This window comes from Apis laboriosa, unplaced genomic scaffold (assembly GCF_014066325.1).
Source record: "Apis laboriosa isolate Shangri-la unplaced genomic scaffold, ASM1406632v1 scaffold38_cov145, whole genome shotgun sequence".
NCBI classification, from domain to species: Eukaryota; Metazoa; Arthropoda; class Insecta; order Hymenoptera; family Apidae; genus Apis; species Apis laboriosa.
The window spans coordinates 3,109,752-3,135,729 of NW_025223092.1; the positions used below are offsets into that span (position 1 = coordinate 3,109,752).

Sequence of the window (25,978 nt, forward strand, 5' to 3'; positions counted from 1 at the left end):
GAAATAATCTCTCTGGGACGGTTGAAAGATATAGGAATAAACGAGTTATGAGAATGATTTCCTGGTTGGACAACATTGTTAAGTTTACGTACTGGTCGTAAATGTTTTGTTCGTAATTGATTGATTAAGCGGATTTTTGTCGATGTTTGTTTGTTTGTTTTCGAATTAATATGTTGAAATATAATCTGTAATGATGAAATCGATGCATTGATCGAAACTTTTATATTTTTACCAGAAATTCTCTTATTCTCTTTCCAATCTAATTTCGTTCGTTGCTATTTCTCAAAATCAATTATGTATTATTTTTCAATTCCGGATTTTTGTCGATGTTTGTTTGTTTGTTTTCGAATTAATATGTTGAAATATAATCTGTAATGATGAAATCGATGCATTGATCGAAACTTTTATATTTTTACCAGAAATTCTCTTATTCTCTTTCCAATCTAATTTCGTTCGTTGCTCATTGATTTCTCAAAATCAATTATGTATTATTTTTCAATTCCGCAATTCTTTCTTTTGATAAAGTATCTTTCCTTAAAGAGCTGTGAACGAAAAATTATTTTAATAATAAAATGCAATTAATTAGCATTAATATATTATTCAAAATCTCTTATACAATTTTGGTGTGAAAGGTTTGATTCTCTTTCATATGAACCTTTCCCTTGGAAAGGTAAGTATTACGTGTTCCAGGGATCGACTACCTTGTATAGAATGATAATACATTTCAAGTGTAATCATGGAAATATCATCATTGCTTGTGAGCAGCATTCGAAACCCATGGAGTTAACATTCGAAACATGAAATTTGGACTCGTATTGAATTTCATCCCTTCGTTCTAATTATAGTCGTAATTGCAAATTTTTGATTTTAATGTATTCAGTGTAATACAGAGCTCGTAACGCAGCTGGAAGTTTTTTTTTTGCTACAAACTTCAATAAAATCTACACGTGTAAAAGTAAGGCTGAGAAGCCGAAAGACAAGATGCGCAATATTTATGTTATTTGTTCATTTACAGCTACTTACTACGAATTTAATTTTTATTTTCTTTCTAACCTTCGTATAAACAAAGAATGTTTTCACTTTATACACAAAGGATGTTCGTATACATTCAAAAAATCTAAGGCCAAAATAAAAGACAGAGATAGAGGTGTTTCTAATTTTTACTAATTTTTTATTTCATTAAAATTTTAATTGAATTTCTCTAAGCTTTTTGCAGTAATTTTACAGAAGAAAGGGAAATTTGCAATAATTATAATTTCTCCCTTAAATGGAAAGGAAATACATATCGCAATACTGCATTAATTATTAACACGTTAACATTATATTTTTTAAATCTTGCAAAATGAGTTATAAAGAGTTAATAAACAAAATTTGTTTTGATCTTTATAATCCTGTTAAAGCGAATATATTAACACTTCGTATACTTAATTATACTACCCTATAATAAGAGGCAAGTTTTGTTGAAAGTGAACAAGTTTCCAAAACTGTTCGCGCAATTTTTCAAACCTTCCACACGAAGTCGAGAAATCTCTATATATTCGTAGAGACATCCTCGCACACAACGAATTATGAATTAATTGAACACGATTATAATGGATAAACTACTGTCCCGCTCTTCCGCTCAAACTGCCTCCAATTATGTCCTTTACCGTCGATACGTAATACAACTTAAGGAGAGGACGAAGGCGAGGCAATCAAGAACCTCGCTCGATTCTTTTTCCACGAACCTAATTGTTCCATGAAATATCGTTTAATTTGTATTTATTACGATGATCCTTCGAGGGAAGGGGACTCTCTGGATTTAATAATAACAGTGAAGATGCACCGAGTTACACGAAATACGCGAGGGGGAAAGGATACCTGTTGAGAGGTAAGAAGGGGGTAAGAAGGATAATCAGAAAATGAAACTGACTTCGTCGTGCACGAATTGAGAACACGTTCTGGACGGTAAACCATTACGTTTGTCGGGATTATACTGCGATTTTTTTTTTTTTTTTTTTGCACCTCGAAAACTCGATTAACGTTTTGTTAAAGGAAGAAGAACTTCGAGGTTTTTTTCTTTTTTCGTTTCGAGATTTTCTGAAACATTTCACGGTGAACACGAAATCCGTATTTTTTTATGGATTTGAAGAGGATTCTTTTTAATATAAAAATGGAGAGATAAACAAATTGAGAGTCGTATATATTTATATAATATTTTTGGAAAATTACGTTGTCTTTAAATTAATATTAATTATAATATTTCGTGAGAAATTAACAAATATTCATGAAAATTACAATATAAAGAATAATGAAAAGAAATTTTTGGAAAACTATGTGATAATTCTGTCACTTGAAATTGAATTTTTATTGAATATTACTTACAGTAACTCTTAATCGATGGAATACGACGTACGATGCCAAGGAAAGAAAAATTTGTCATTTTTCACTATAAGACACGTTTTAAATAAATAAAATAAATAATAATTCACTGCTATTCATAAATAAAATATAAAAAATTAAATTCTATTCACTGAAAATAATAAATACTATAACCATTCTACTCGTTAATTTACACGATTGTAACGAATTGATAGAAAGTACGATGACGATACAAATATAATAATTGGCGATAAAAATAAATAATTTGAATATCGAGAAACAAAAGATTATCTAAAAGTTTAATAGAAAATAATAATAGAAAAATAATAATTAAGAAAAACTGTTCTATCATTTTCCTCTATCGTATTCGCATTCGTATTCCACCGCAACATCACTTAAACTTTTCACATTTTCATCACTGTTCAAAATGTTTAAACTTCCACAATACTTAACATCCAGATAGTTTAATTTAATACGCAATCAACAATGTTTCCGAAGTAGTAAAATAGCGTACCGTACGGTCGCGATGCTCGATTTAGACTGAAGGAAGATTACTTTGCCCCAAAGGCACATTGAATCAAAAGTTTTGTATACATTCGTTATACGAGCAAACTTTCCTGCTTTTCTCAATAAACCGAACGTATTTATTCTAATTCTGTTACACAAAGGTTATCTTAAATTAAAACAAAGAATCGCGATACCTAAATTAAGATTCCAAGATTTCTCTTAAACATTCGAAGATATATTTTCGATATCGAGATTTAATATTTTTCCCCCCCTTTTAAACAATATCCAACTTTTTAAATTTTTTAAACTTAATTTAAACTTAAATTTGCTTCGTTTCATAATTATTAATCTTCTTAATTGTTTCAATTTTAATCGTTCATGATAATAATCTTGAATAATTCAAGCGTTAAGAAATTGATCTTTAATCCAAAACTAATAATTCAATTCAATTCTTCAAGATATCGATTCATTCAACCCACACCGTACCAAAAATCTTTATATGAACGATACTTATCGATATAATAATTCTTCGAGATTCGATAAGAAACAAGAATAAGAATCTCGTCGAAGTGAAGAAACCAAAAAGAGAGAGAGAGAGGAAAAAAATATCTCATCTTCGACTTAAATCCCCTTCTCATCAAAAAATCCAACGTGACCCGTGCTCAACTCTCTCAACTCTCTTATCCAAACTGGTATCCACGCAACCAATCCCAAAAATAACGAGATCAACGCAGAAGAAACAAGACATCAATCCCCCTCTCTCCCTCTTTCTCGAACGACAAAAGCATCCCTTCCTCGTGTCTCTCCCTCCCCACCTCTCTCCCTATCCGTCCAAAAATACTCGCGCCTATTTCGAACCGCGTAACTCTCCCACTTACCAGCCAAGCCAGCGTCTACACGCGGCGTGTTCTGCTCTCCCGATAGGGCGTCGCGACGCCCGCGCTTTTTCGGTGGCAGGCGCCCGCGACCCGACGCCGGCGCCAGCGACCAAAGCTCGCCTCCTGCTAGCCGGATAACGGGGGCTGCTCGCAAGCAACCGCCTGGATGCTTCGTCTTACCATCGAGGCCATCTCCTGGAATCGCCTCTCGCTTCTCCTCCCCCCTTCCACCCCTTTTCCCCCTTACCGATCGAGAAGAAACGATCGAGGGAAAAATCGGAGATGGAAGATGGAAGACGCCACCCCCCTCGAGAGGGGGCGAAGTTTTGTGTATGTTTATATGTGTATGTGTAGGTGTGTGTTTCGCGTGTGCGGGGGCGATTGTTTCTCTCTCTCGCACCCTCCTCCGTGTTTCGAGAGCGGAGGGTTTTATTGTATTGGCTGTTGGATGCTCCCCTGATAGGTGGTCGTGGCACGCCCCGAATATGTAGTGCACACGTTTGATTTTGATGTTGGGATTGGGGAAGGGATGTTGGGCTTCTTTGTGAATGAAAGAAGGGGGAAGGTGTGTTTTAATGAGAGTAGGTGTAGGGGGTCTGGATTATTTTTTTTAGTAAATATAATTTATAAACAAACTAATAGTCGATTAATATTTGTAAATAAAGGAATAATTAATTTTATACCTTCTGCATCTTTAATATGATTTATATTATGTTCATCAAATATAGGATATCTCCTGTATCGTTAAATTTAGTAAGAGAAGTAATATTAATAATTGGTTTAATTTTTTGATTAAAATATTTATTTATTATTTTAATAATATATTGTTTATTTAGTTTTATTTATTCAATTTATTTATTTATAGTTATTAATCATGGAATAATTTATATTAAATTTAAAATTAAGAGATATCGGGTGAATGGAAATGGGAAGGGAGAATTGGGGGAGGATTTGGGGTATGGAGGAATGAGAATTTGTGAGCGAAGTGAGTGATTAGGGGGGATGTTTTATTATTGGGAGGATGTCTTTATTTGATTTATTAAGTTATGTAATTAAGTTAATTTGTTAATTTGTTAATTATGGAATTATGGAAAAAAGGAAAGGAAGATGATAAGAGTGTTTTTTTAAATATTTTTAATTGATAGTCGATACGTGTAGTTGTAAAGTAATTTGAAATGAATGAAAATCGTGAAAAGAGAAACGATCTGGATTAACTTGTGAATAGATGGATGTTGAGATAGATGAAGAGAATTTTGTATTAATATATTAGATTGTTTTTAACTTTAATTGGATTTAATTGGAAAATTGATGAATAATTATGATACTATTAAATGCAAAAGATAGCTTAATTAAATAATTAGAAATAAAAGATTGTAGAAGACTGTATGATCTTGAAGTCATAAATGTTGTTGTAATTTAAATTAAATGTTTAGTAATCTTCAATTTATTAAATTCAATCTTATAATCAGAAGTTCAGTGAAAGAAATCTAAATTTTTTAATAATAGTTAAGAATTGAATTATTAGCACATTTCAATAACTGTTAATTAGTTTTTATGTGTTTGAAAATGTATAATTTGAAGATAGAGTTTATGAGTTTTCGTATTTTTAGCTATTTCAATCCTTGTTTGCTTCCTAATTATCTCTTCGTTATTCGTAACATTTAATTAAATGCAACATTAAAAAATAAACACACCATATATATTAACCTGGTATAACTAATATTAATATTTTAATATTAAATATAATTAGTACTTAGTAAGGTAACACAAACAAAATTCAAATAATAATATATTCAACTCGTTAAAATTATTTTCTCATTTCAAACTGATAAATTGGCAATACAAAAATTTTGTTCAAGATACAATGGAATAAATAATTTTTGACAATATTTATATTGACTGTACATGTTAATTATACATGCATATTAAATCCAACAAATTTAAAAATTTACAAAAAATAATTACAGAACGGTTCTCGTATTCAAGTGATTGAAGACGACTGCTGTCTGTCCATGGAATTCTTATTCTACTTCTCTCTTTATCCTTTATTAGGACCGAAAGGCAGGAACTTATAAGGCTCCTCCTTTAAGGATAAAATAATTCTTCTCGCCTATATTCTCTACGTACATCCTCGATACCTATCATACGATCCTGGTAAAAAATTCTTACGAACGACGCCAATGGCAAAAATGTTGGCTTCGATTGGAAATGATGCGCAAGTCTCTTGCGATCTATTTACCAATAGCGTGCAACGTTCTCCATTCCAAGCAAGGAAACCATTCAAAATAAATTTGTTACAATTAGAAGGAATATTTAAAATTTATTATTAATTTTATAGAAAATTGGAACGTTGTTATTTCATTTAAACGTTCAAGATTCTTTCGATTAAACAATACTTAAAAATATTATCAAACAACTCTATCCAAATATAAAATCAAATTTTCGAAACAGATACAGAAACCAATGAAATTAATATTCTACAACCTTAATTTAAATAACAATTCCAAAAATTAACCACCGAATAATTTCATTCGCCTATAAAATATAAAAAATCCTCGAGATGAAATCTACACTTACAGACAAATTAACAAACAAATCAATATTTCTTACATCGATATATTATATAATGAAAAAAAAAAAAACCTATAAAGAAACTCATTAAATTTATACAGAAACTCAAAGAGAAAAAAGATCGAGAAAACGCTGAAGAGAAATTCCAAAGGATGAAGGGTTCGAATGCCTCTATACACGTTCCTGGGCGAAGGGGTTGGGACGCCGACACGGCATGATGGGCGCCTGATGCGGCGCCAGCTCGTCTCTCGACCTGGTCGCACAGGTGTGCCAGCCGCCCATCCCCCGCCCCCGAGGACGTCACCTCGACGGCCGCTGGAAGAGGACGGTGATCGACGTACGACGTCGACGTGTCGATGATCCCGACGAGAGGTGCCCACCTGTCGCTCACCGCTTGTCGCGGCTCGGTCACGACGAGTTTCGTGAGCCGGCCACCAGGAACGCGGTGGAGTTCGGCGGAGGTCGGCGTCGCGACGCTGGCCGACGTCTGGCGTGGACGGCCGCGTCCCTGTGGCGCCAGTCCTCGGGCGTCGCGACGCTTTACCAGGGAGGCATACGTCGATGTGGGTTGACGATGGAACGAGAGGATGGGGTCGAGAGGATGGGCTTGGGTGGGCGAGAGTTCATTCGAAGATCTTTGGGGATTGGAGGGTGAATTTTTATTGAATTGTTTTAGAGAAAAGTTTATTTGTTGTTTGTTGTAGGAATGTAGTAATTTTGTTTGTTAAAAATAATATTTTTGTTATATTAAATATTGTATGTAATGATTATACGTGTGAATAAAATATATGTATTATATGTTTAAATTATTATTATTCGATTTATTACTTTATTTCTAATTATTTTTATTGATCGTATCAAATAATAGGCGAGAATTATGATTTAAGATTGCAGTTTAAAAAATATATAATCTAAACAGTCTACGGAAGTGGAATGGACTGAAAGACAGTACGTGGTTTAAGTAGAAGTGGCACGTCATACGACAGCCATCGTCGCACATCTAACAACTTATACTATATACTAGATAAAAAAAAAAAAATTGTCACAAAGCATTATCAACAACCACGCAAAAAAAATTACACATTTATCACATACTCTTATTAATCCATTCATATTTCTACTCCAATTCTGCTTTACTTCCATCCCTCTCTCGTTCGAAATTAACACAAAATCAAATTCCTCTTTAAATAAAAAACAAGGAACACGTTACAACATCAAATAATCTTTCGCAAAAAAAAAAAAGGAAAGATAATAATAATAATCCTTGATTCCTCCTCCTCTCCTCTCCCGCTCCAATCGCAATCCATCATCCACAATTATCATCACCTCGTTACCTGCCAATAAACAACAACCCCTTCCCTCCCCTCTCCTCCGATAAGATTAATCTCCCCACTCTCCAGGCTCGAAACAGGCGAGCAACAAGCCAGGCCGCAATCGCAACAAACCGGGATCAATATTTGCCTCGCGGGCAAGAGACACACAACCGATATACACGCACCGGCGCACACACAAACCACCGCGATTCCCTTGGCTGCCACCGGCCCTATAACGAGCCTTCGCTTCGAAAAAATTGTTAAAAACAAAAAAGAAAACGGGGAGGAGGGGGGGAAAAAACGACGCGGATCAATACTCGTTCGAACATCGACCGGCGACAACAAGCTTCCTCCTCCCCCTCCCCCTCCCCCTCCCAATCGCCGACCGCGAAAACGAGCCGCGAAAAGAAACGAAACGAAACGAAACGAAACGAAACGAAATAAAACGAGGAAACGAAACGTGCAACGTGACGTCCAAGGTAAGTAAAAATCCTTGGATCACGTTCCCTACCCAGAAGGAACGAACTAGGATTTACGAATCCGTGGAAGAAGCGGGCCACGGAGAAAGCGCCCCTGAGAAAGCTCAGCGGCGCCCTAGGCTCGCGACGCTTTATCAGGGGAGCATGACCGGTGGGGGGAGCGCACGTCAGTCTCGACGACGTCTGACGGAGCTGCCCGTCAAACGGAAGACGTCGTCTGACGTACCAATGGAACAGGGGAGCACGCGCGTCGAGGAGGTCGAGCGACGATTCGTCGAGCTTTCGCGTCGAGCTTTCTCTCCCCTTTCTCTCCCCGCCGCCCAGGGAAGAAGACAGGGGGAGAGAGAGAGAGAGAGAGGAGGGTGTGGACGCTGTCGAGAGGCCGCCCGGCGACGTCCTCCGCGGACAGGAGAACAACAGCCGGCCGGAAGGATCTCCCTTGGGATCTCCCTTGAGAGAGCGTCGCGACGAGCGTCGTTACGGCGAGGAATCGGAGCAGAGGAGCACGAGCGTGGTGGAGGTCGTCGGCGTCGCGACGCTCAATTTTAGATTCGTGGTTGGTTTGGAGGGGTGCGCCGACGTGGGTGGCGGAAACTGGGAACACGCCCAGCTGGCGGCACGCGTGTGCGCGGCGAGATGATACGCGTGGTGGTCGTGGGTGGTGTGCGATAATAGGTTTTTGGAGAGGTGGGGGTTGAAGGGGAAGAGTGTATATGAGTAATGGACGTTGGATGCTGGATTTTGAATTTGAAAGTGTTTAGATTAGAATTGTTGTATGATTTTAGAAATAGGAAGAGGTAATTTATTTAAGCGCGAATTACGAATGTGTTTAATAATAATTTGTCGGGATGATTGGAGGAATTGGTAATTAGGCTTTGAAGCGAGACTTTGTCTGTTTGTTTTTCTATTGTTAAAAAAGTTTCTTTTTATGGGGGAATTTGTTCTTCTTATTTCAAAGAAATTTTTATCGAGAACTTGTTAATAGTCTGATATTTTTCCCTTGAATCTTGAAACTTTCATACGTTCAATCATATTATTATTAATATTAGATAGTTTGATCTTCTCTTTATTCCAAGCTTTTATCAGGATATCTATTTTCAATTTTAAATAATAAGATGATTTATTTAATGAATCGTGTTATAATAATTTGTTTGATAATTGTAAAAATTCCTAATTAGACTTTGAATTGTTAAAAATTTGCATTTCTTTTTATAAGAAAGTAATTGTTTCCTCCTGTTTCAAAGTAAGAAATTTTTATTGAAAACTTGTTGATAAATAATCTGATATTTTTCCCTTAAATTAAATCTTAAAAATTCAATCATATTATTATTACATTAAATACTTAAATTTTTTCTTCATTCCAAGTTTCCATCAAGACATCTTTAAGCTTATTTTCAACTTTAAAATTAATAATTAATCTGATTAAAAAAATGTACATAAAAATTATAAACCATAATTACACATTAAAAAAAAAAAGTCCAACACCCTATCCTTCAAATTCTAGCAGAAGAAATCGGAAAAATCGATTAAAAATTTCCCCTTTTCCTCAAATATCTCGACTCAAACATCCACCAGATACTTGTTAAAATCATCTCTACTCTTGGCAATCTTTCAAGCTCTTCAAACTCCTCAACGATTTTTCCTATCTCTTAGGGAAAAACCTGGGGAAAACCTGGAAATATTCTACTTAAACGCAAAGTTCTACGCGTTCTTCTAAACGTTCGCCGTCCTCCAAGAAACGTGGGGATCGATCGAAAGAAAAATTTCCCCCAACGTCTCCATCCAAATTTCTGCCAACATCCGCGTTTCCTTCGCGCCACGGTTTTCGTTAAATCGCGTTGCCCACTCCAAAAGTTAGGGGAGCTTTCCACCTTGGTTGTTCTATCAGGATCGCATGAACGCGCGGTGCATATAAATACATCGCGACGAGCTTACGAGCTTTCAAAGCTTGCGGTCGGTAAGCGCCCCGACGCCGTAGCAGGGTACCATGGACGCCAGGTGGGGACTGGTTCGACTGGTATCGATTTAATTTCCTCTGTTTTTCCCCCAGAAACCGTGCCAAAATGCCTTTTAACCAATGGATTCTTATTTCAAAACTATGCGAATACTTGTTTGAAATTTCGTAGAACGATGTGACAAACAATAATAACGTGTTTCTCGAAATGAAGTAGAAATGGAATTAAGTCAGACGATGAGGAGTGATTTTAGAAGTGGAGAGAAAATAGTGGATGATTATTCTGGGAATTTTAGTGAATTGTGCCTGGCCACGAGTGAATATTTTAATTGTGAATGTTTGTACACAGGTTGTAACTAGGGGAATGGACGAATATACTCGGTTTTAGAAGCGTTCGATCAGTGACTCACACTCGGATGTAACAGGATAGCACGAGGAATGAGAAACATCCCTTGAGCTTCGTCGTTGGCCAAGTGTTGTATAAATGAACATTGGTTGTGTGACAATTAAATGGAGAGTATGTTTATATGTAAAATTAGAATCATCAAAAGTTAAAATATATACAACTTAATCTGTTTCAATATATAAATTTATTAAAGCCAATTATCCTATAATGTAACAAGATCCTTGAAATGGATGTATTTTAGAGTTTTTTATTTTAGAGTTATTTAATTTTAGAGTTCAACTGTATGAATATATTTTGTAAATGAAACATTTTAATTAAAGGAAGGGGAAAATAAAAGGACAGATGCAATACCTGAACAACAATTCAAAGAGTTTAGCACGCGTTATGTAAAACGTTTCAGTAATCGAGGACACGTGGACACGTGGCCCTCGACTTTTATTCGCCATTTTCCGCGTTCAAAGGGGACAAAGGGTGTTGGGAGCGGAAATTACCTCGGTCGGAAGTTAACACCCGCGTTTGCAACTAACTTCGTTTCTCACGTGTGATACTTTTGATCAACGCTCGACAAGCCTGATTACAGCGCGCGATACCGGTAACACGCCCATTTCTGCTCCGATCTTATCGTTTATTCGCCATCCTGTATGCGCCAAAACTTGAATAATTGAACAGGAATAGCAGAGAGATGAATTAAACGAACGTTTCTTCTTCGTAAAATTAGTCTAATTAATTTTTTTCAATTGCGTATATATTTATTTATTAATATTTGTGTTTTGTTAAATTTTATAAATTAATCAATTTAATTTGATCGATAAATCTTTTTTGAAGTCGAGAAATGATTAAAATTTAAAAGAGCTAGAATTTTACGGAAAAGTAAAATTATTTTTTTAAATAAATTTTGCACGAATTACGAGACGATTTTCTTCTGCAACTTTATATAATCTGATTAATTTAATGAATTGAACTTCATTTAATACGAATACACATGTCGCCATTAAAGAAAATTACAAGGATCAAAATTCACATCGCAATCTTCGTATCGAGCGTTGCAGATAAATCGAACAATTTTCCTTTAAAAATTATCGAAATACAAGAGTATATCTTCATTTAAATTTAATCATTCGAAGCTATCTTCGCTTACACAACGGAATAATTAAACTTCAGAATGATTATATATAATTAAACTTCGAATTCATCTTCGGTAGAATCATTTTTTTCCGTAATGAGGCAACAAATTAGCTTAATTAAATTAAAGAGCCTTACAATAACAGATATTCTTATAAACTCTATCAAAAAGATATTCATCGAAATTTTAATTGCGGTTCACGTATGAAGAATTAATAACACTCACTTCGAACTTGTGAATTTACAACTTCGTTTTTATAACTCGACGTTGCAGTTATATAAATATCACAAAAATGTACGAAAGACCAGCAAAATAAGAAACGAAACCTGTTTTTCGATCGAACAGTGTTGCACTTGTCTGATTTTCGTTTCCTTTTTTTCTTTTTTTGAATCGTTTTACGTTCATTAACTCGTACATTCTTAAATGAATTTTTAATGAATTTTTATTGAAATATATCAATCAAAAAGTAAAGGAAATTTGATTCAATTTCAATTTTGAAATTATTTATAGAAAATGTAAAAATGAATTGCAAAATTTAATAAACTAAATAGCTCGAATAATAATGATACACATCATAAATATATATATATAAAATTAAAATAATTTTAAATCTTGACAAAATATTTCAAGAGCAGTTAAACGCAATGAAATAAATCTTCTGTTCCAAATATTTTTCAATCCTATCCATTTTCATCTTCTTATTCAAATTTCAAATTCTTTAAAAAAAAAAAAAAATATATCCTTTCACCTTTCATTCTTGAAAACTTTCTATTCAAAGCCTGCAGGTATGCGAGAGCGAGGATACGTGATCGGGGTCGAAACGACTCGACAAGAAAGGGGGAGAGATAAGAGGAAGGCGAGGAAAAACGGTTTGCATGTAAGAAGAAACTGCGTTAAAGAGTGCTGGCCGCGCATAAATCATCTTAAAGCGCATTAATTTGCCCACTTACACGTATTAATATGGATAGTCGAGCGATACTTGAGGGAACATGCTCGAGATGGTTGGTATGCAGCCAAAGTGGAAACAATTTTTGGCCAACCGTTGTTCCACGGTGATAACGAACATCTGCGAAATGTCTTCCGACGGGATTATGAAAGGAGGCGGGATTATAACTCCTTTCTAGTGAAGTGGAAATGTTCGCTCGGGGCATCGAGGGGTTGAGGACACCCATGTTTTTACCATAGGGTGGATTAATGGTCGCTCGAGACACACTTAATACCGTAGCATGGTGAGCTGTTGTATCTCACGTGTTTTGTACTTACTTTCATACACACGGGGTGTGTGAAAAAGCCTCCAATCTTTTGAATAATTTGTAAAGGAACAAAACACGGACGAGAAAAATTTTGTCCACGTTTAATTAATATTTCTTTATACGATGACGATTGTGACAGATTTTTCAATCTGTCCTAATACTGGATATTATTTATTTAAAAAAAGGAGAATAATATTTTCTACGCTTTAGTATATTATATTATGCTTACCTTCTTCAACAATACTTGCGATGTCTTAGCATTCTTCTGTAACAAAGAAACAAATGCAAATTAAATATATTTTAAATATATTTTATATTAAGAATTATTTTAATCATATACTAAATTTTCGATATTTAATCATATGGATTAAGGAATATAATTTGTACACTATCCTTATGGGATAAATTTTGAAACAATGGAAACCAAAGAAACGACTTTAAAAAACGAGTGTTCGTGCTTATTCGTACGAGATAAATAGCGCCCATTTGCATTACACACGACCGGAGAATCTCGTGAATAGTGCTTTTTAACGAGCTTCATTAAACGACAAGACACGAGAGAGCAGATGAATATCTCGAATTATGAATTTCCTCATTAATAGCCGAAAACATTTATAAAGAATTCAATTTTAAGCATAACAAACGTGACCGCCATGCGTAATTACGTTCGATCCTAAATCTTTCTGTTATCGATTCGGGAAATTAATCGATTCTCGCGTTATCGCACGAGCGTTGAAAAAATGTGAGTGGAAACCATATTCCCTCATTCAAACATCGCTATAAATTTCGTGAATTCCATTCACGAGTATTCCTTGATGCTTAAGATTTATCAAACAATTTGTTTAACATCTTTTCTGACGTTTCTTACATCTTGTGATACATTTATGGAAATGTAAATCGTGCAGATGGATGAAAGACAGGTAGGGAAGAAATTAATGCTCGAAAATTGTTAAATTTTGTAACTTTGAGATAGAATAAAATTGCAAATGTTCTATATTCGATACTCCATTATCTTGTTGTGGAAAAAATTCTCAGGCAAAATTTGGAACACGTGAGGAATGAAATTTTGGAGGATTTTTAATTGGATGAATTTTCAAAAACATCGATTTTTCTTTTCTTTAATAAAAGAAAGAATCGCATATTTGGATATAGAAAGAGAAAAACTGGTTGAGAAATACTTTACATCAGCACCAACTACAAAGTTTCCAGAGATGAAATGCAATTACCGTCCAATCCCATCGAATCGAAAGCACCACGTTCGAGAACCGGCACAATAAATCTCGCCACCTTTCGGAAATCATTCTTCCATTCACCTTTAAATTAAATCGCACCAGGAAGAATACCAATTCGAACAGGTTTCGAAGAAGAAGAAGAGGAAGAAGGGGGAGAAAAATCGTCGATCTCTGATTACCAAAAAACAATTTCACACTTTCGCCAAAAGAGCAGTGGAGCGGTGGCCTTTTCAAGAGCCATCATCTTTCGGATCGATTAGAGCGGCCGTGCAAAACGAAAGAAATCGAGTCGATTGTCGGCTCGTTCCCTCGCTTTCTCCATTCCGCAACAAAATGGGCCAGGGGGCACGTACACTCGCGGGCCCTTGTAATAAAACTTTAACGGACGTCCCTTCTTAAGGGAACAACCGGGATACGCGATCGTACTCCGCCAGAAGCGGTGCAGTGATGGGCTTCTCCAACAATTTCGATCCTTACAGACGAAAAAATTCATGATTCAAAAATTACGAATCGCTCGAACGGCTGTATCGAATAATTATACGAATTATATCGAATTATTGGAAATTATTGGAGATAGATTGGTTTATTTTTCTGCGCTAATAATTCAATAGAATTTATATTACTTTTATATAGAAATTAATAAATTGTGTTATCAAAGTCTACGAACTAACTGTTTTATACGAAACATTGTATGCATAATGGAATTACATAGAAAATTGGAAGCTTGGAGATAAGATTTTTCGTTTATTTTTCTACGCTAATAATTCAATAGATACGAATTTATTTTATATCACGAATTAACTAATAAATTGTATTATCAAAATCTACGAAACATTATATGCATAATGGAATTATATAGAAAATTGGAAGCTTGGAGATAAGATTTTTCGTTTATTTTTCTGCGTTAATAATTCAATAGATACGAATTTATTTTATATCACGAATTAACTAATAAATGATTAAAATCTACGAATTTTATTTTATACGAGACATTGTATGCATAATGGATATAGTTTAATTTAATCAAAACATAAATTTTAGAAAAATTGCACGAATGAAGTTTTGTCGAATCTTGTCGAGAAACTAATTCGAGAACGGATATAATATTTTCCTTCTGTATCCTCGTTTCTCACCACGTTCCACATCATATAAACATAAACGTGCATCTCCTTCCTTATTCCTTATTTCTTCCTCAACTTCCCTCGTTCCGTGTTCGATAAGTCGTTCCATAAATTTCCATACTTTTGCCACTGTTGTCGTTGCAACACGATTCGCAACATAATGGTATATCGATTTCTATCTTTCTCGATACGTACATTGGAACAAGCAGTATAGCTAGGAAACGGGAGAAGAGGGGGAGCAGAGAGACGAGAAGTTGACCGGCCGCGAGAAATGACGGAAAGGAAGGAAGGAGGGAGGGGGGCGAGGGGAGGGAAAAATTAGCAACAGCACGTTTCAAGCCGCGCAATAATTCCCAAGGCGCGTGTTACGTTCGCTGGTCCACCGTGTTTTCATTCTTTTCTTCTTCTTCTTCTTCTTCTTCTTCTTCTTCTTCTTCTTCTTCTTTTCTCTCTCTCTCTCTTTCTTTCTTTTTCTTTTTTTAATTTATGGGCGCAACGACTCCTCGTCACGCCGCGAGGTGAATTCGCGCTGTTTAAAAGGAAAGAAATAAAATGGAGGGTACTCCGGCCACTACCGGCCATCGTATGCATCGTTTCTCTTACTCTGTCCCACTTAGCGTGCTCCAAGTGGGAAGGAAAGAGATATATATATATATAGGGATAAGTAGGAAGAAAAATGTGTTCGTAAATTTAGGAGTCTGCGGTATATAAGACTTGGTTACTTTTGATGTAGCTGGTTCCCTTTCTAATTTTCTTTTCTTCTTCTTCTTCTTCTTCTTCTTCTTCTTCTTCCCCTTTCTTTTTTTTTCCTTCTTTTTAGGCTGCTTGGGGGGGTGTTTCGATGTCGAGGAGTTGGCTGCTGGTCGGGTATCGCAGGTGCACGGATGAGATGCAAGTATGTAACAATGATTTTGTATTTTGATGAGGTATTTTCGCTAAGGTGGAATTGGATTCAAGGGAGGAGGGGGATGGGAGGGGGAGAGGAGTTTGAATTAATTTATATTCGAACTGGAAGATTTATTATTTGGATGAGAAGGCAAAGATGTGGAGGAGAGGATTGAAGAGAATTTTTCCACGATGTATTTATTCTTACGAGTGTTATTTACGATTATTATTTCATATAAGTATCGTCTAGAAGGTATTTAAGAAGAATTTATCTCTTTTTTTTTTGTAGATTATTTCAAATAATTTAAAATTTATACGATAAAAAAATATTTCGTTTCACAATGCGCAACGTGTCGATAGTTTGTTAGTTTCGTGCAATATCGTATCAAAGCAGAGAGCAACTAATTGCTTGTGCAGACAGCTGAGAAATCGAGAGGTAAGGGGTTAATCGAAACCAAGTGCTTCACAGCGTGGCGCAAAACTACGTGAAAGTGCGCAAGATCGTGCAATGTAGTGCAAAAAAACACGCGAAAATTTCTCATATATGCTCGTGTTTCGTAATTACTGTAAAATACTAGGTTGAGTTAATAAGTTCGCTCATCGTCTTTTTCTCTTGCTACACACGATGAATAAAAAAAAATAACTTTGAGGTTAAAAAATTTCCCTATATTTCCTTCCATAGAGAACAATCAAACCCTGTTTATCAATTATCATAAAAATAATAATAATAATAATAATAATAATAATAATAATAATAATAATAATCAACTTATATATTACTCTACATTGCGAAACAATAAAAATAAATGAACGAACTAAAAGAAGGAAAAAAAGACGAATAAGACAAAGGTGGTCTCAAAAAGTACATTTCACGTGACGATGAGAGCCAGAGAAATCTCATGCTTTTATCGTCCCATCGATTGAAGAATCATGGAAAGTAATTACCGTTCCTTAACAGCTTCCTCGAAGCTTTTTACACGCACCTCACACACTCGGTATCTTCGAACCGGCCATTTTTAACCTTTTAAATTCTCCGTTGAAGCGAGATGAAATTCATAATGCGCTAAAAAAAAAAAAAAAAAATCGATCGTCCGTGTGATAAGCGTTCGTAAGAACGCTAATTACAGCGGTCGGCAAAGTGTTAAAGCTTCCACTAGCAGGGTATAACACCGTCTAATTGGATGTTCTAATTATGCGCATAAGTAAAATGGGATGGAACGGTGAACGTGCACGATTCATCGCTTACAGGATACGTGAGAAAAATATTTCCTTCTGATCTAACGAGATGCGTGAAATAAATCGAGATTTCTCGAGGATGAGGAAACGAGGAAATGGAAAATTTTATAGATTGAATTATAAAAGTATTCGAATGATAATTGGTGGATTGATATTATAACATCAAATGTTCAACGATTCTAACTATATAATAAAGTTAATGCGAGTAATTAAACGGTCCATTTCTATCTTTACATGTTCATTCTGAGCTTTCTAACTTTTGTGGAATAGGATCGAATCAGTTTAAAAGAAACAAAGAGAAAGATTAATAAGTTATTGATATAAGTAGGTATATTTTAAAAGAAAATAGTACGAGATGTGAATGTTATTCGTTGTATCTATGCATTGAAAAGATACTATATAAATTATCTATCTATCCATTTGAAAATTTTTGTATGCTATCTTTACTTTTACGTTTCGTGATCATTGAACATTAATCACTGAATAAATCAACTGAATCGCAAAGAATCATTAATTTCGCATTAAGAATCCTTTTAGAAAATATTATTGAAAATTGCAATTGCAAAAATTCCAACTTTCACGCACAATTGCAAAATTGCTACTTACAAAACTAAGTGCAATATATCATAAATACCAAAAGTTTGATCAGCAATAAGCCACAAACCATTCTTATTGAAGCAACGAATTTTTTTTTATTAATATAGTACGTTTCAAAGAAGAAGTATCAAATTATAAAACCGAAGCAACGTAATCGAACGATCTTGTTTTAGTTTCAAGGCTATCTACTTCGTTACCAGCAACACGTATCCATTGAAAGTACATTCGTCCCCCATGCAACCTGTTGACATGTTATTATTCCTTTGACGCAGAAATAAAAAGTAGAAAAGAGTAGCAACAAATACATATTCAGAGAAACATGTGACAGCAACAAAAAGTTGCATTGCCTCAATACTCGATACAACGTGAAATCAACCTCAAATTAAAAAAAAAAGAGAAAGAAGAAGAAGAAGAGAACGTCAAACCATGAGATGCAACCATCGACCCATATCATCCCATGTACGCGATTAAAAAAAAAAGAAAAGAGACAACAAGCGTCATGTGTAACGATGGATCGGGATAAAATATCGACGCGTCGAAAGTCCATTGGTGGGACGAGACGTCCCTCTCGAGAGGGGCCACGAGGTAATTACGGTGAAAATAACGATGGTCACGTTACCGGGGCACCGCGAGCTCGAGAGCGAGTAGACACGAAAATAATGACGACCAGTATAATGATGATGAACGCACGGAAAGAGAAAGGCTCCTCTGCCGCTCGTTTCGCAGAGGCGAGGCCAAAGCCCCTGCCAAACAGTTTCAAAGTCAAACAAATCGAAAGAAAAGTATAAGTACCGCGTGTAATAGAAGGGGTAACAACGCGTGTATGGGCATTGCGTCGGAGTTGGAGGGGATGAGCGAGGAGAAGGAGCGGGGCGAGGAGTGGGCGAGTGGTGGGGGAGCGCTGAGCGGACCCAGGCAACTGACCAATCGCGTCCGAGCGTCTAGCGGGTGGGCGTGGCGCTGGCGCTGGGCCCCATCCCCTCCCCTTTCGACTCGGCCAATCGTGGCGCGGCAATGATAGGGCCCGTTTCAGCCGGGGCCCAATTGCTCCGCATCTTTTACGAGGAATCACAATAGTTCAGTGGCTCCGTGGAAATAAAACTGCCATTCTGTCCAGAGACTACTCTTTGCTCCCTATATCTCGTTCCCTTCCTTTCCCTCTCCCATTCCCCTTCTCCCCCTTTTCTTTTTAACAACGCGCTTTTAACAACGAGTCCCTTCGATCAGGGACGAACGAGAGAGGATCTCTCGATGCTCGTTTTCTGGAAACGTGTTACAGAGCTCGCGGGCAGATGCGAAACCGTCTCGCTCATTCTCCACAGACACGCTTTTTCAAACTGCGCGTTTTACCTGTGGCCAAACGTGCTCGCCTCGATCGCAATCGTCATCGCATGAACACCGTACATTGTTACGAAACGAGCACCGGTATGTAATTTTCTCAAAGGCCGTATCCTGATTACCCAGAGGCTCTTTTGTGCTCGAGATATTTATTGAGAAACGAGGTAACCTTGGAAATACATATATGGGTATATCTGCTAATGGCAAATTTGTAATCCTCGTCTCGTGAAAATGTCCTTATATGGTTTTTTATTGGTGGTTTTTTTTACCTCATTCGGGAATTTGAGAATGAAAGGGAATGATGTTAACTATTCTATTAAAAATGATGTTATGTTTTTAAAGTGTTTTCTACTTTTTTTTTTTTTTTTTTTTTTTAGAATGGAATTGATGATGAAAATATGATCTTTTAAAATTTGTTTCTCTTTTTAAATTATCCGGGTATGATTATCTTATCTTAGAAATTTTCTTAAACATGCTGGTATTTTTGATGAACATCTGCATTTATAAAATTTTGTAAAATTTCATTCTGAAAATTAAAAATAAAATTAGTCGATAAATCATCGATAAATCGATGTAATTATATGTCTGCATATATATAATTATAATACTTGAAAAATTTTATTAGCAATAATAATTCAAATATACGAGAAGACCCACTAGTTAATTTATAAGAAGGAATCATCTTTCTTTCCTTTCATAAGAATCTTAGAATTGGCGAGTCTATAGTTGCACCATAATCCTCGTACAACACTTGAAAGTTGATATACATCTTTCTGATCTTACGAAGTATCAAATTGTGTATAAAATATGAAATATACGACTTTGATACTGTCTATGAAATCTTTTTGTATCGGAAGTTAGAGATGAAAAAGGATCGGATGATTTTTTTCAAGAGTTCTTAGTGTTAATAGTTTTAAAAATTCGATATAATTTCAAAGAATAAATCTGCTTAATGATCTCCTCTCTTTTAAAATAACCCTCTTCTCTTAAAATTCATTTAAATATTTGCATTTCAATAAATAATTTCAATAAACATCCATTTAAAAATCCAACTAATGATTATTATTATTTTTATCATTAGATCGAAAAAAACCAATTTAATAAATATACAATAAAAATTCGAATTAAACACAACCCAAGAATGATTGAAAAAATTAACATTCATTCCCAACGAACGAAAAAAAAAAAAAAAAAATTCCTAAACCTCTCGAGAGAAAAAGAGAATCGTTGGTGCCTTCGTTCCTCATTTCCTCCCCGCGTATCAACAATTTCGATCCAGGAATAAAAATGCGCGGCATATCCCTCCTCCCATCCCTCTTAAAAAAAAAAAAAAAAAAAAAAAAAAAAAAAAGAAAAGGGTCCTAATTTTCCTGCGCAGAGAGGGGCCTGTTCGAAACTCTCCTCCCCTTCTCTCCCTTCATCCATTCACCGTTCCACATTATGCACTTTACGCGGCCTCGTGCACCTGTGCAACGTGCTCCTCCCCCCTCCCCCCTCCCCATCGAAAAACGCACAATGCCACTTGTCCCGGCGCGCAACCCTCGCGTGGGGTTGAACAACAATAGGGGTGATGCGGGATTCCTCCGCATCCCACCCCACCCCGACACCGTGATCTCGAAGGGAAACAGGCTGCTACCCCCTCGGGGTGGACAATGGAATTCTTAAATGGAACGCTCGCTATATTTCTTTTGGATGTAGACGCAGGGGGAGGGGGTAATGAGGGGGTGATGCGTGTCCGATCGGATCTACGGCAGGGGAGATTCGATTTTTTCTCGAGGGTGCATTGTAACGAGGGTGGAGGTTTTTCATAGAATGGGTGTACAGGTGTGGAATCGGGCAGTGGGAATTTGGTTGAATTTGGACGTGTCAATGGTGGGTGCGTTTGAGAGAGAAAGTATTGGAAATGGTTGTTCGAATAGATTCGTTGAAATGCTTGAATATTTATTTTAATAATAATGTAATATAGGAAATTATTAATTGAAATGTCGACTTGTATATCTTAAAATCTTAATATTTCTTTTAATTCTTAAAATATAATGATGCAAGAAAGAATGCCAATATTACAATTCAATTATTCAATTTCTAGTATCTATCTCGTTTTGGAATATTTAAAGGAAGATTGTTAAATAGGAATTCTCAGATATGTGAAATCTTTGTAAGACGATATACGAAGACTTTAGTGTCTGACAATGAAGCTATTATTCTCCGTGTATTAATTCCACGCACAATGGTTAAAGTGCAAGGACGAAAATCGATCCTGTGTTCCTTTGTTGGACGATACAGGTAATCCATAAGGAATCTGGTCAGAATATCAGTCCATTGGTATCTACGTCAAACAAAACGACCCTTCAACCGCGAGAAGAGCGTCGTCGGATTGGATTTCTTCGACGAAAGAACCCGTCAGAATTTCTAACCAGAACGACATCCTCCTCCTCCTCCTCCTCCTCGAGTCGAGGTGTCCGTTTTCTCGTTCCACTTTATGTCCACTTTACCAGCTTCGTCCTTTCATTTCGATCCGATCCTCGCGTGCTCCCTTCGATTCTTTTCTTTTACGATCCATGCGTCTTTGGGGAACAGGTAAATCCTACCTCATACGAGTAATTCGAAAAGGGAAAGGTAATTGTAATAATTCCAGTGAGAAACGTGGCTTTGCGATCGTACCTTTTGGACCATGGATTATTTTTCGAAAGCGAGATTAAAAGGACTTCAAGTGGATCGTAAAGTTTTCAAGTTTCGTCCAGAATGAAGTATAATTTTTCTGCACTTTTAAGTGGACAACTTTTAAATGAATTTATGAAATTGTAACATTCGACAAAGGGGAATCCCCTTTTTTGATTGAACGTTTAATGAATTTCAGATTTATTATATTTCTTGTAAAATAATGGTTTGACTTCATTTGTCACTGAATTAATATTTGAATATACACTCGCCAATTTTTTAAACAAGTTATAAATCATTAATCAAAAATTCAAATTCCAATTAACATTCTGAAAAACTATACGATAATTCAATCCCTTTATTTAATTCTTTGAAGATTACAATTCAATGTAAAAACTTTCTTTCGCAACAGGGACATTAATAAACAAGTTAATAACCAAATAAATCAAACGCATAAATCAAAACCTTGATACCACCTCGTATACTACTTCATCAATCTTACGCTTCTCCTCCATTTTGTATATTTTTGCATACCCCTGTCCAGGCCTATCCATCAAACTTTCCTAAACAAGCGACAACAACAAGCAATCACAACCCAACCAAAATGCACCAAAACGAAAATTACCAAAAGGCCAATCTCGCGTCTCGCTCAATTTCCACCCCTTCCACCCGTCTTAATTCCTCTCATCGAGAGGAACAAACATAACCCCTGAGCACCAAAACCAAAACCAAAACCCGCCCTGGGCCGCTCAGCTGCGCCTTTAATTCGTCAAAATTCGTATTCCATCATAGGAATGTCCCCTCTCCCCTCGTGACCACGAAAATACCATCGAAATATACCATGCCTCCCCGTCCACGGGAGGAGGGGGGAGGAGGTCCAGAAACGGCACCTCGTTTCGAGATTCGTATAACAGGGTGTACATCTCGCGTCCGTTCGAAAAATATCTAAAAATAAATAAGCGTGCCCATTCCATTCGTGTTAGAGGGGGCCCGTGGTGCACACGTGTGCCGTAGTAGTACGGGGCGAGAGAGGGTCCTCGAGGAGGAGGGGGAGGCTGTGGAAGAGGCTACGAGGGGAAAAAGAGAAAGAGAGATGCGGTGTAAAATCGTTTGGAGATGGAGGAAGAGGGGGTACGCATAGGTGGAGAAAGAAAGAGAGAGAGAGAGAGAGAGAGAGGGAAGGAAGGGTGAGGGGGTGAGAGGAAGGGGAGAAGAGAGGAAAGATGAGGCGAACGTGAGTCCCGGCGTGGGAATAAGCGGCAGGTGCGCGACGGCGCTACCGGGGAGCCACTTGTGGGGGCAAAGTCCCCCCTCGATGGGCCCCCGTCCGTGCCCACGGAAAGCCACGGCGCTGAGACACGACCCGGGCCCTACTACCGCTGCGTGGGCCCCCCTCCATCCTCGCTTCTTCTCTTCCTAAAGCAATATTGAGAAGTATTGCACGTGAAAAAAATCGATGATGTTGGCGGGTAGGTATGAGCAGGTCGAGATTATACAGGGTGTTTTGTTGGGGTGGAGTGTGATAAAGCGAGACAGAACTTCTTCTTCTTCTTCTTCTTCTCTTTTTTTTTTTGTTATGCAATTAATTATAATCGAGATTTATTATCTATGGAATATCGTGATACCTCCTCCCCCTTTCGTTATGGTTTCTTCTTAAAGTGATCAGAAAATATTGCATAATCGATGAACGAATTAATAAATTATTCCACGTGCGAGTATGAATAAGAGATGTAAAATCGCTTTATTTAAAATATATATTGAAATAATTGAAACTTTGTAATATCTATAAAGGGATGCAATTTTTAAAAATTCAAAAGTTTAATCAAATTAATTAAGATATATAGATAAAATTTCTTATGAAAATTTCAAAATTATTTTAATTTGAATAATGATAATTATATTAATAATAATTTACTCGTTGAAAATTTTATTCTGAATTCTCAACACGTTTTTGTCTATCGAAATATCGAAATACATATTTCAGTGCACTACTCTCACAAGAAAAAAGAGAAGTAGAATTTCTTGCTTCTCATCAATTTCTCACTTCTTCTCCATATTTTTCTTACCCGCTTTCTGCTTTTTCGAGGACGGGCTACGAGCTCGAGGAGAGGAGATAGGAAGGATGATTATTTAGGCGGGAGATTGGTCGAGGGATGGGGCCTACGTTTTAGGGGAGTTCGCGGAGAGACGTGATTGCCTGGATAATGGAGGGGTATAGTTTGGAGAGAGAGATATGGTGGCGCGGTAAAATAAAATTAGTTTCGACTGTTTCGGACTAAGGAATTCGAGATATTTGAAAACGATAAACGATCATCGAAATAATTCAAAAGATCGAACGATCAATTATGAAATAGATTATTATAAAATAAAGAAAAAAAAAAAAAAAAGAATTAAAATTCATTCGGGAAGGAAAAAAAGATACTCTGAATATGGACCAATTAATCTCGAAAGAAATTATTATATTTACTTACGGAATTAAAAATTTTATATATAAAAATTAATAGAAAAGAATTCTAATTATCTTTCAAGAGTTCACCAATATTTTTGTATAAAGAAATATGTTAATTTATTTATCTTTTATGGTATGAACTTGGATTCAATAATCACCTTGAAATAATATTCTGTATACCAAGAAGAATTGTAGGAAGCAGAGAGAGGAATATAAGCGCGGGTTATTGAATTTTAAACACACTCGCCGCGTGTAACAGGTGCGAATGACGGTATTCTAGAGGTGCGGTTTCCCGTTGCTTTTGTCTTCTATCATTACAAAGATTTCAAATGGATGGTAGATAAAGTTTGAACAACGAGCTCTGTGTCTTAAAGCACAAGTATTCTATCTGTAAACAAGATTAAGAATATTTTTTGCGAATTGTATCTGATAAGGGGCTTTTAAAATTTGTTTTGCAACACGAACGGCGAACTATATAATCTTTCTTAATATTTATAAATAGTACCGAGAATTCTCGAGTAACTATTGCCAATAGATTGAAACGCTGATCATAAATATTTTTGTATTCCATCATGATATATTTTCAGATAGGAATATATATATATATTACCATCTTGAAGTAAATAAAAATTCGTGTACAAAATTATATTCGTGTAAAAAATTATAGCACATGACGATTAAAATAATTTTCGATTAAATGATTAAGAAAAAAAAAGAAACACTGCAAGCTGGTAGGTATTTTTACAAAAATATCATTTATCATCGCTTCGGTAGAGTCTCTACAGCGTTTAATTTCAACCTTGCATCAAATTAGTTGGACAAATAATTGGGAGAACAAACAAATTCCCAATCTTCTTTATCAGGAACGAAACGATGCGTCATTGTGCGTGTATTTTCACTATACGAACCGGTTGCCAAAATAAAGTTATCAAAATACAGTGGCCGAGTCTGGCTATTAAGCCTTCCGTTCTGCATTCAAACGAAAATGATTTGCAAAACAGAATGTTTGCTCTGCCCTATACTGGGCCCAGGTATACATATCGAAAAAAAGGGGCAAAGTTTTTTTTTTTTTGCTGGCCGTTAAGAAAAATATTTTGATGCACAGGCACTTCTGGTTGTGTGTAAAACTTTCCAATCCAGCTCCCTACTTTCGACTTCGCTACCTTCTCCCCCTTTCTTTCTTCTCCTCGCGAATCTGTGCCGTTCGAACAGATTTTCATTTTACATATACGTTACACCGATAAAAAAATTTACAGTTAATTAATTATCACGATTGCAGTAACCATTAACCTCATCGAAATTAAAAAATTCAATTAGCAAATCTGTTATTCCAGATAAAATGGAAATTGCTATATAAAATTGATAAATATATTTTGAAATATTGTAGAATTTTTCTTTTTGTCTTATTGCAGAGAAATCAATTTTAATTAGAAAAATTATAATCTTCTATAGAAAATTATTCTTATAGTATAAAATATTTCTTGTTAAACTAAAGTAAAGGGGAATTTTTCTTCTCTAAAAAAAATAAAATAAAATTATTTTATAATTAAAATATTGGAGTCTTTCATAATAAAGACTTTATAATCTACGATTATCTATTTTTTAATCAAATAATAA

At 35.9% G+C, this 25,978-nt stretch overlaps 1 protein-coding gene across 3 annotated transcripts in view; it reads right to left on the bottom strand.

Annotated features, from left to right (window-relative positions):
* LOC122715587 (tubulin polyglutamylase TTLL4) overlaps positions 1-25,978 on the bottom strand; it is a 179,688-nt gene that overhangs the window by 45,703 nt on the left and 108,007 nt on the right. For all 3 annotated transcript variants that reach the window (XM_043937875.1, XM_043937876.1, XM_043937877.1), the window contains one exon: positions 13,075-13,110. The gene's annotated coding sequence lies outside the window, so the exon portion shown is untranslated. The remainder of the gene's footprint in view (positions 1-13,074; positions 13,111-25,978) is intronic.